Source organism: Anolis sagrei, chromosome 11 (assembly GCF_037176765.1).
Source record: "Anolis sagrei isolate rAnoSag1 chromosome 11, rAnoSag1.mat, whole genome shotgun sequence".
Lineage (NCBI taxonomy): Eukaryota > Metazoa > Chordata > Lepidosauria > Squamata > Dactyloidae > Anolis > Anolis sagrei.
The window spans coordinates 18,594,319-18,603,392 of NC_090031.1; the positions used below are offsets into that span (position 1 = coordinate 18,594,319).

The 9,074-nt window shown below is 44.3% G+C and overlaps 2 non-coding genes across 2 annotated transcripts; both read left to right on the plus strand.

The window, feature by feature from the left end:
- Window positions 1–4,777: 4,777 nt before the first annotated feature.
- LOC132763974 (small nucleolar RNA SNORD49) lies at window positions 4,778–4,853 on the plus strand. Its single transcript, XR_009630306.2, has one exon. It is a non-coding gene; the product is annotated as a small nucleolar RNA SNORD49 (small nucleolar RNA).
- A 3,823-nt stretch (window positions 4,854–8,676) lies between these two features.
- On the plus strand, window positions 8,677–8,748 carry LOC132763983 (small nucleolar RNA SNORD65). The gene has a single exon (XR_009630313.2). It is a non-coding gene; the product is annotated as a small nucleolar RNA SNORD65 (small nucleolar RNA).
- The last annotated feature ends 326 nt before the right edge of the window (window positions 8,749–9,074 follow it).

Here is a 9,074-nt window from a genome sequence, read left to right on the forward strand (position 1 = left end):
TTATATTATGTCTAACCAGGGGCGGCTCGTCCATTACGCGAAGTAAGCGGTCGCAGAACACTTTTTTTTGCCAGGGGCTCAGAGGCGCCTCTGTAAATGCCCCTCGACCGCCACTTGAGGAGCGCCCCCTCAGCTCACAACAGCCCTAGCAGTCCGGGGGGAGGCTCGGCTTTCTTGCCTCGCTGCCGGGCGATCCTCTTCCCAAAGGGGCCAGTCCCTTGAGCCTCGCCTAGCCCCTCTCGTTCCTGCTCCACCAGGCCACCGGGTGCATGAGCAGAGCCGGCGCTCAATCATTCTCCGCGTTCGATCTTTCCCCATGACCGGCTCCCTTTCCTGATCCCCCGGTGCTCCACCTGCCTCCTCTCCTCTCCCCAATCCGCAGGTGGGCCAAGGGGCGGAGCCGCCGCAACTGGCCCACTTCGGGTCCGGAGGCGTGTCTGAAGACCCCTGCGTGCACACCAAATGTCGCCTCTTCTCCTGACTTTCTCTTCAGCCATTGGGACCAAGAGAGAGAGAGAGAGAGAGAGAGAGAGAGAGAGAGAGAGAGAGCCCCTCTGGCTAGAGGTATCTCGCACCTCCGCTCCCTCCTTTGTTTTTGCGCCTACCTTCAGGAAAGGTGGGCATCTCCACCTCTGTCTCTCTCTCGGTCCCAATGGCTGAGGAGAAAGTCAGGAGAAGAGGTGACTTTTGCTGCACATGCCGGGGTCTTCAGGCACGCCTCCGGACCCAAAGCGGTCCAGGCAAGGGAGCAAGTGTGGCAAGTGTAGTTACTGGGATGTATAGTTCACCTACAATCAAAGAGCATTCTGAACTCCACCAATGATGGAATTGAACCAAATATGGCACACAGAACTCCCACGATGAACAGAAAATATATATCAATGGTTTGGGGGGGGGGGGGCAAAATACTGTTTGCTTACCGTTGAAAATTACCTAGGGCTGCCTCTGTGTCTAACTTTGCTGTATTATTTTTGGAAATACCGTATGTACTTGAGTATAAGCTGACCCGAATATAAGGCGGGGTACCTAATTTTACCACAACGAACTGGGAAAATGTATTGACTTGAGTATGCAGCCGCTACTGGTCAGTTTCAAAGAGAGGGTCTGCTTATTTAGGTGGTTACAATGGGGTGTAAAGTGCATTGTTGATCTTAAAATGTTTACATCTATACAAATCAGGATGTAGCCTGAAAAAAAAGGCTGAGGAGGGAGGAAGAGCCGAGCGGGGAAGCACTCTCTTTCCTGATTCAAACTGATGAAGGAAAGGCAGCCATCCCGCCTCTCTCACCTGCCTCTTCCTCTTGCTGTGCGTTGTGTGCCTTTCCAAGCATTTACCAACTCTCCTTTGATGTGTATTTCTCATCTTGCCCCCAACATTTGGAAAATATAATAATAATAATCTTTATATATACCTCGCCACCTTCTCACCAACGGGGACTCGGGGTGGCTTACATGAGGCCAAGCCCAAGAGCACATTAGAATAACATTAAAACCCAGCTTTTTAAGCCGCTCCTCATAGGGCTTGTTCTCCAGACCCTTGGTCCTTTCAGTCGCCCTCCTCAGGACACACTTGTCAACATCTCCCTTCAATTGTGGTGCCCAGAATTGGACACAGCGTTATTCCAGGTAGTGTGGACTAGAGCAGGGGGAGCATGACTTCCCTGGATCTAGGCTTCAAACTGCAGGAAGGGTGATTCCATCTGAGCTTCCTGACTGTGAGAGCTGTTCAGCAGTGGAACTCTCTGCCCCGGAGTGTGGTGGTGAATTCTTCTTTGGAGGCTTTAAACAGAAGCTGGATGGCTATATGTCCGGGGGGGGGGGGGGCTTTTATTACGATTGTCCTGTTTTTCAACAGAAAGGGGTTGGATGATGGCCCAGCAGGTCTCTTCCAACTCTAGGATTCTATGAAGGGCAAGTGTTGAACCTGACTCGGCACATAGAAGATGGCTTTGAAAGGCAGCATATCACAGGAGCTGTCTTCATAGACCTGTCAGCAGCCTATGATACTGTGAACCACCGCCTCCTCCTGAGAAAAATGTATAATATCACAAAGGACGACCACCTCACCCGCCTCATAGGAAACCTGCTACAAAACAGGAGCTTCTTTGTTGAGTTCCAGGGCCAGAGAAGCAGAAGAACGGCCTGCCTCAGGGGAGCGTGCTTGCTCCATGTTCAACATCTACACAAATGACCAGCCACTGCCAGACGGGACAGAGAGCTTCATCTATGCTGATGATCGTGCCATTACTGCTCAAGCATGGAGCTTTGAGACGGTAGAACAGAAGCTCTCCGAAGCTCTAGGTTAGGGGTCCTCAAACTAAGGGGCGAGGGCCGGATGCAACCCTCCAAGGTCCTTTACCCGGCCCTCACTCAGGGTCAACCTAAGTCTGAAATGACTTGAAAACACATAACAGCAACAACAACAACAACAACAGCAATCATATCTCATCAGTCAAAAGCAGGCCCACACTACCATTGAAATACGAATAAATTTATATTTGTTAAAATTGTTTTTTGCACTACAAATAAGATATGTGCAGTGTGCATAGGAATTCATTCATGGTTTTGTTTTTTTTTCAATTTATAATCCAGCCGTCCAACAATTTGAGGGACTGTGACCCGGCCCTCTGTTTAAAAAGTTTGAGCATGTTGTATGTACTTGTGACTTGTAAGCCGCTCTGAGTCCCCTTCGGGGTGAGAAGGGAGGCATATAAATGTCGTAAATAAATAAATAAATAAGGACCCCTGACCTAGGTGCTCTTACTGCCTATTACAGGGAAAACCAGCTGATCCCCAACCCATCCAAAACACAGACATGTGCCTTTCATCTCAAGAACAGAGAAGCATCCCGAGCTCTGAAGATCACCTGGGAAGGAATCCCACTGGAGCATTGCAGTGCACCCAAATACCTGGGAGTCACTCTGGACCGTGCTCTTACCTACAAGAAGCACTGCCTGAACATCAAGCAAAAAGTGGGTGCTAGAAACAATATCATACGAAAGATGACTGGCACAACCTGGGGATCACAACCAGACACAGTGAAGACATCTGCCCTTGCGCTGTGCTAGTCTGCTGCTGATGAATGCAAGGTTGGGGCGAAAATTGCTGGAAGAAACATTAACAACCTCAGATATGCAGATGACACCACTCTGATGGCCAAAAGCGAAGAGGAGCTGAGGAACCTTCTAATCAAGGTGAAAGAAGAAAGCGCAAAAGCCGGGTTGCAGCTAAACATCAAAAAAACCAAGATTATGGCAACAAGAATGATTGACAACTGGGAAATAGAGGGAGAAAACGTGGAGGCAATGACAGATTTTGTATTTCTAGGCGCAAAGATGAGTGCAGATGCAGACTGTAGCCAGGAAATCAGAAGACGCTTCCTTCTTGGGAGGAGAGCAATGTCCAATCTCGATAAAATAGTGAAGAGTAGAGACATCGCACTGGCAACAAAGATCCGCCTAGTCAAAGCCATGGTATTCCCTGTAGTCACCTACGGATGGGAGAGCTGGACCTTCGGGAAGGCTGAGCGAAGGAAGATCGATGCTTTTGAGCTGTGGTGCTGGAGGAAAGTGCTGAGAGTGCCTTGGACTGCGAGAAGATCCAACCAGTCCATCCTCCAGGAAATGGGGCCTGACTGCTCACTGGAGGAAAAGATACTAGAGACAAAGTTGAAGTACTTTGGCCTCATCATGAGGAGACAGCAAAGCCTGGAGAAGACAATTATGCTGGGGAAAGTGGAAGGCAAAGGGAAGAGGGGCCGACCAAGGGCAAGATGGATGGTTAGCATCCTTGAAGTGACTGGACTGACCTTGAAGAAGCTGGGGGTGGTGACGGCCGACAGGGAGCTCTGGCGTGGGCTGGTCCATGAGGTCACGAAGAGTCGGAGACGACTGAACGAATGAACAACTCTGTTGCTGAGTATGCATGCCCAGTGATGGAACACATCTCACCACACTAAAACAGTGGCTTTGGCTCTTAATGAGACATGTCACACTATCATGGGGTATCTGCGCCCTACACCACTGGAGAAATTACATCCGCCAGGAAGTAGCAGCCAATAGTGAAAGGACCAAGGATCTCCAGCTCATCCCTTGTTTGGGTATCAGCCAGCACGTCAATGACTTAAATCTAGAAATAGTTTTCTAAAATCTATAGAGACACTTGCTGGAACACCTCAGCAAGCGAGAGTCCAAAAGTGGCAGGCTCAAACCCAGAACCTCAACCAATGGCTGATACCAAATGAGACACACAGAAGACTGGGCGACTTGGAAGGCGCTGAACAGACTGCGCTCTGGCACCACGAGATGCAGAGCCAACTCTTCAGAAATGGGGCTAGAAAGTGTTTGGGTCAGCTATTGTTCCCAGGCCTCTTTTGTACAGGACCCTCTCCCTGAAAGGCTGCGAATGGCGTTGGATCAGAGCGGTGCCTCCATTCCCTCCCATGGGGGCGACGCACTCTCTCGGTCGGAAGGGATGCCTTTCGCGGCTGCACCGTCTCCAGATTCTCTTCCCGCCCTTCCGTGGGAGGAGCCAGATTGTCCCCGCCCCTTTCTCCAAGCTCGGGACTTTTAGCCAACCAGCGGCCGCGCTTTCTTCCCGCTCCTCACCGCGTCCCCGCCCCCTGGTCACGTGGTGCAGAAGAGGCTTTATAAGGCAAGACACGGCGGAGGGCGGCCCTCTTTGCCTGCAGCCCGGCGTTCGAGGTGAGTCTGTGTCGGGCTTGGGAGGGAAATCGAGGCCCAGGCCTGGCGCCTCTTCCGGAAGACTAGGCCGCGGGCGGAGTGATGATGCCTAGAGAATTAGGAAGTGCCGTCAGATGCGAGAACTGACGAGACTGCCATCTCCGTCTGACCGCCCGGAAGGGAAAGATTACCATCAGAGGAACACAATATATATATCGATAATATATAAAACTATAGTATAATTAATTGAGTATTATTAAAAATTATTTTGATTATTTTTAGTATATATATATATATATATAAAAACTAAAGAGTCAAAATAATTTTTAATAATTTAAATTATGTTATTAAATTAATTTAATAATTAATACTCAAGTAATTAATCAAAAATTATGTTGATTATTTTTAATATATATAAAAATAGTCAAAATATTTTTAATAATACTCAACTAATTATAGGCTTTCATGGCCAGAATTACTGGGTGGTTGTAGGTTTTTTCGGGCTATATGGCCATGGTCTAGAGGCATTTTCTCCTGCCCGCATCTATGACAAATCCTCAGAGGTAGTGAGGTCTATTAGAACTAGGAACAGGGTTTATAGATCTGTGGAATGACCAGGGTGGGACAAAGGACTCTTGTCTGCTGGAGCTAGGTGTGATTGTTTCAACTTACCACCTTGATTAGCATATAATGGCCTGACAGTCCCTGGGGCAAACTTTCGTTGAGAGGTGATTAGATGTCCTTGTTTGTTTCCTCTCTGTTGTGCTGTTGTAATTTTAGAGTTTTTTTTAATACTGGTAGCAAATTCTGCAAAGGTGTTTAGAGTGGCTTGTAGATCTTCTGAATGTGCACAGGCGACATTGTCATCAGCATACTGGAGTTCTATAATAGAGATACAACCCTAGGCCTTGGGATGGGATAGATCTCAAAGCTCCACTGGTAGCTTTTAATACTGGTAGCCAGATTTTGTTCATTTATACCAGGGGTCCTCAAACTTTTTGAACAGAGGGCCAGATCACATTCCCTCAAACAATTGGAGGGCCGGATTATAATTTGGAAAAAAACCCCATGAATTCCTATGCTTGCTGCACATACCTTATTTGTAGTGTAAAAAACTGAACAATGTTAAGAAATATAAACTTATTAGTATTTCAATGGGAAATGTGGGCCTGCTTTTGGCTGATGAGATAGTGTTGTCGTTGTGTGCTTTCAAGTCATTTCAGACTTAGGTTGACCCTGAGCAAGGGCCAGGTAAATGACCTTGGAGGGCCACGGGCCTTAGTTTGAGGACCCCTGATTTATACTATAGTTTTATTAAAATCGTGAAAAATAAAATTTATAGTTTTATAAAATAAAAATAATGTATTAATTATTAAAAATAATTAATATTCAACTAATATAATACAGTTTTATTTAGAACTTTAAAAATGAAATATATTAATATGTAATTTATAAAAATTCAATAAAAGAAAATATTTTGGTCATGTCAGGACTGACTCCTGTTGTGAGAGAATTGGCCGTCTGCATGGACGTTGCCCAGGGGACGCCTGGATGATTTGATGTTATTTTTTATCATCCTTGTGGGAGGCTTCTCTCATGTCCCCACATGAGGAGCTGGAGCTGATAGAGGGAGCTCATCCGCCTCTCCCCGGATTTGAACCTGCAACCTGTTGGTCATCAGTCCTGCCGGCACAGGGCTTTAACCCACTGCGCCACCGGGAGGTCCTAAAGAAAATATAAGTAAAATACATGTTTCGAGGCATTCATCAAAATAATTATTACTTATTTTTAATAATTAATACTCAACTAATATACTATAGTTTTATTAAAAATGTGAAAAATAAAATATATAGTATTATAAAATAATAATTTATTATTAAAAATAATTATTCAACTAATATAATATAGTTTTATAAAAAAATACAATAAAAGAAAATAATTATAAGTAAAATACATGTTGTGTCGAAGGCTTTCATTGCCGGAATCACTGGGTTGCTGTGAGTTTTCTGGGCTGTCTGGCCATGTTCCAGAAGCATTCTCCTGATGTTTTGCACACATCTATGGTAGTTTTAATCAGTTTGTTTTTTAATCATTACATGTAGCTTGCCCATTGTTACTGTGCCTGTTGTAATTTTTACATTGTTATGTATCCATATGTTTTATGTATTTATGATGTGAAATGCTAATCAAGATGGTCAGTTGAATCATTCACACCTAGCTCCAGCAGACAAAGTCCTTTCTCCCACCCTGGTCATTCCACAGATATATAAACCCATTTTCCTACTTCCAACAGACCTCACTACCTCTGAGGATGCTTGCCATAGATGCAGGTGAAACGTCAGGAGAAAATGCCTCTGGAACATGGCCCAGAAAACCTACAACAACCCTATGATGTTATTGTTTGCGTTTTCGGTTGTGTCTTGGTTTTTCTTGTAATAGTTGTTTCGGGCTTGGCCTCAAGCAAGCTTCTCCGAGTCCCCATTGGGGAGATGGTGGTGGGGTATAAATAAAGATTATTATTATTATTAGGCATCCTCAGGTTTCTTCAGAGGTCTGTTGGAAACTACGAAAATTGGGTTTATATATCTGGAATGATGTCCAGGGTGGTAGAAAGAACTCTTGTCTGCTTGAGGCAGGTGTGGATGTTGCCATTGGCTACCTTGATTAGCATGGAATGGCCTTGCAGCTTCAACGCCTGCCTGGGAGGTATTAGCTGGCCCTTATTGTCTTCTCGAAGGCTTTCGTGGCTGGGATCACTGGGTTGCTGTGAGTTTTTTGGGCTGCCTGGCTATGTTCCAGAAGCATTTTCTCCTGACATTACGCCCACATCTATGGCAGGTATCCTCAGAGGTTGTGAAGTCTGTTGTAAACTAGGAAAATGGGGTTTATATCTCTGGAATGATGTCCAGGGAGGGAGAAAGGACTGTCTGAGGCAGGTGTGAATGTTGCCATTCACCACCTTGATTAGCATCGAATAATCTTACAGTTTCAAAGTCTGGCTTTTTATTGCCCGGGGAACCCTTTGTTGGCAGGAGAAACACAATTGATATAAATATATGTATACACAATATAGTCTGGAATTCCACTGTTTTCTGAATGTTGCTCTTTGTTTACTGTCCTGATTTGAAAGGTTTTTTTTTAATACAGAGAGCCATCTCAGTATTAAAAAAAACCCTCAAATCAGGACAGTAAACATAGACCAACACTCAGAAAACTGGCATTACAGACTGGGATCAATCAGGGCGAGGTAACAAGTGATCAGATTGTGTGGCTGTTAGCTGCCTTCACTCCCCAGTAAGAAGAAAAGCAGAATCCCTTGCAACTCCCTATTTCTCTAGCTTTAATTCTTTACTTAATTCCAATATTATTAATTTATATTTAATTCTATATATCAAATTACCGATACAGAATTTCATTTTTTTTCTGCCTAAATGCAAGAGACTCTACTTAGGCAGAAAAAAATGAAATGCAAAGAGAATGAGTACGATGCGTGACTCAAGAGCAGTACGTGTGAAAAAGATCTTGGAGTCCTCGTGGACAACAAGTTAAACATGAGCCAGTAATGTCATGCGGCAGCAAAAAAAAGCCAATGGGATTTTTGCCTGCCTCAAGAGGAGCCTAGTACCTGTGTACCTGCCGCCTTGAGAACAAAAGGAGAGTAATCAATAATAATAAAATATGCTTTGCATAGATTAAAATGTATACAGAACAAAGATTTAAATCCAGGCTATACAATACATTAATTTTTGTAGAAGAAACATGGTAATAATTATTAATAAAATATATTTCTATGGTTTACATATACTAAAATGTACACAGAACAAAGATTTAAATGCAGGGTACACAATACATTAGTTTTTAAAAATTCATGGTAGTAATTATAATCTATGCTTTTTGTTGCAGGTTTTTCTTCTTTCCTGAGCCTTGGAAGCAGCCAAAAGGTAAACAAATGCATGCGCTTCTGAAGCTGAACTGCAATGTGGACAGAGGGGGATTGTGATGAAACCAAACCTACAAAGCTGGAATTACCGGCAGACTCTTGCTGTTGAGAAGGTTCTTTCTGAGCCGCCCCTTTTCTCACTCATTTATCCTTTACTTCCATTATTTCTCTTGCTAACCTTTGCATGTCTTTCCCCTTTGCAGGTCTCTGCATCTGCGCCATGAGCCCCTGCTATCAAAGACAGGTAAGGCTCGCTAAGGAGGGCGACTTCGGAAGCTTGAAATGGTTGAAATAAAATATACATATATATTAAAAAATAAAAATGTGCCTTCTTTGTGTTTTGTTTATATATATATATATATCCTGTGAATTCTTGACTTACAAAATTATATTTATAATAATAAACTTTATTTCTATCTCACCCTTTCTCCCCGTGGGGACTCTGTGTTTGT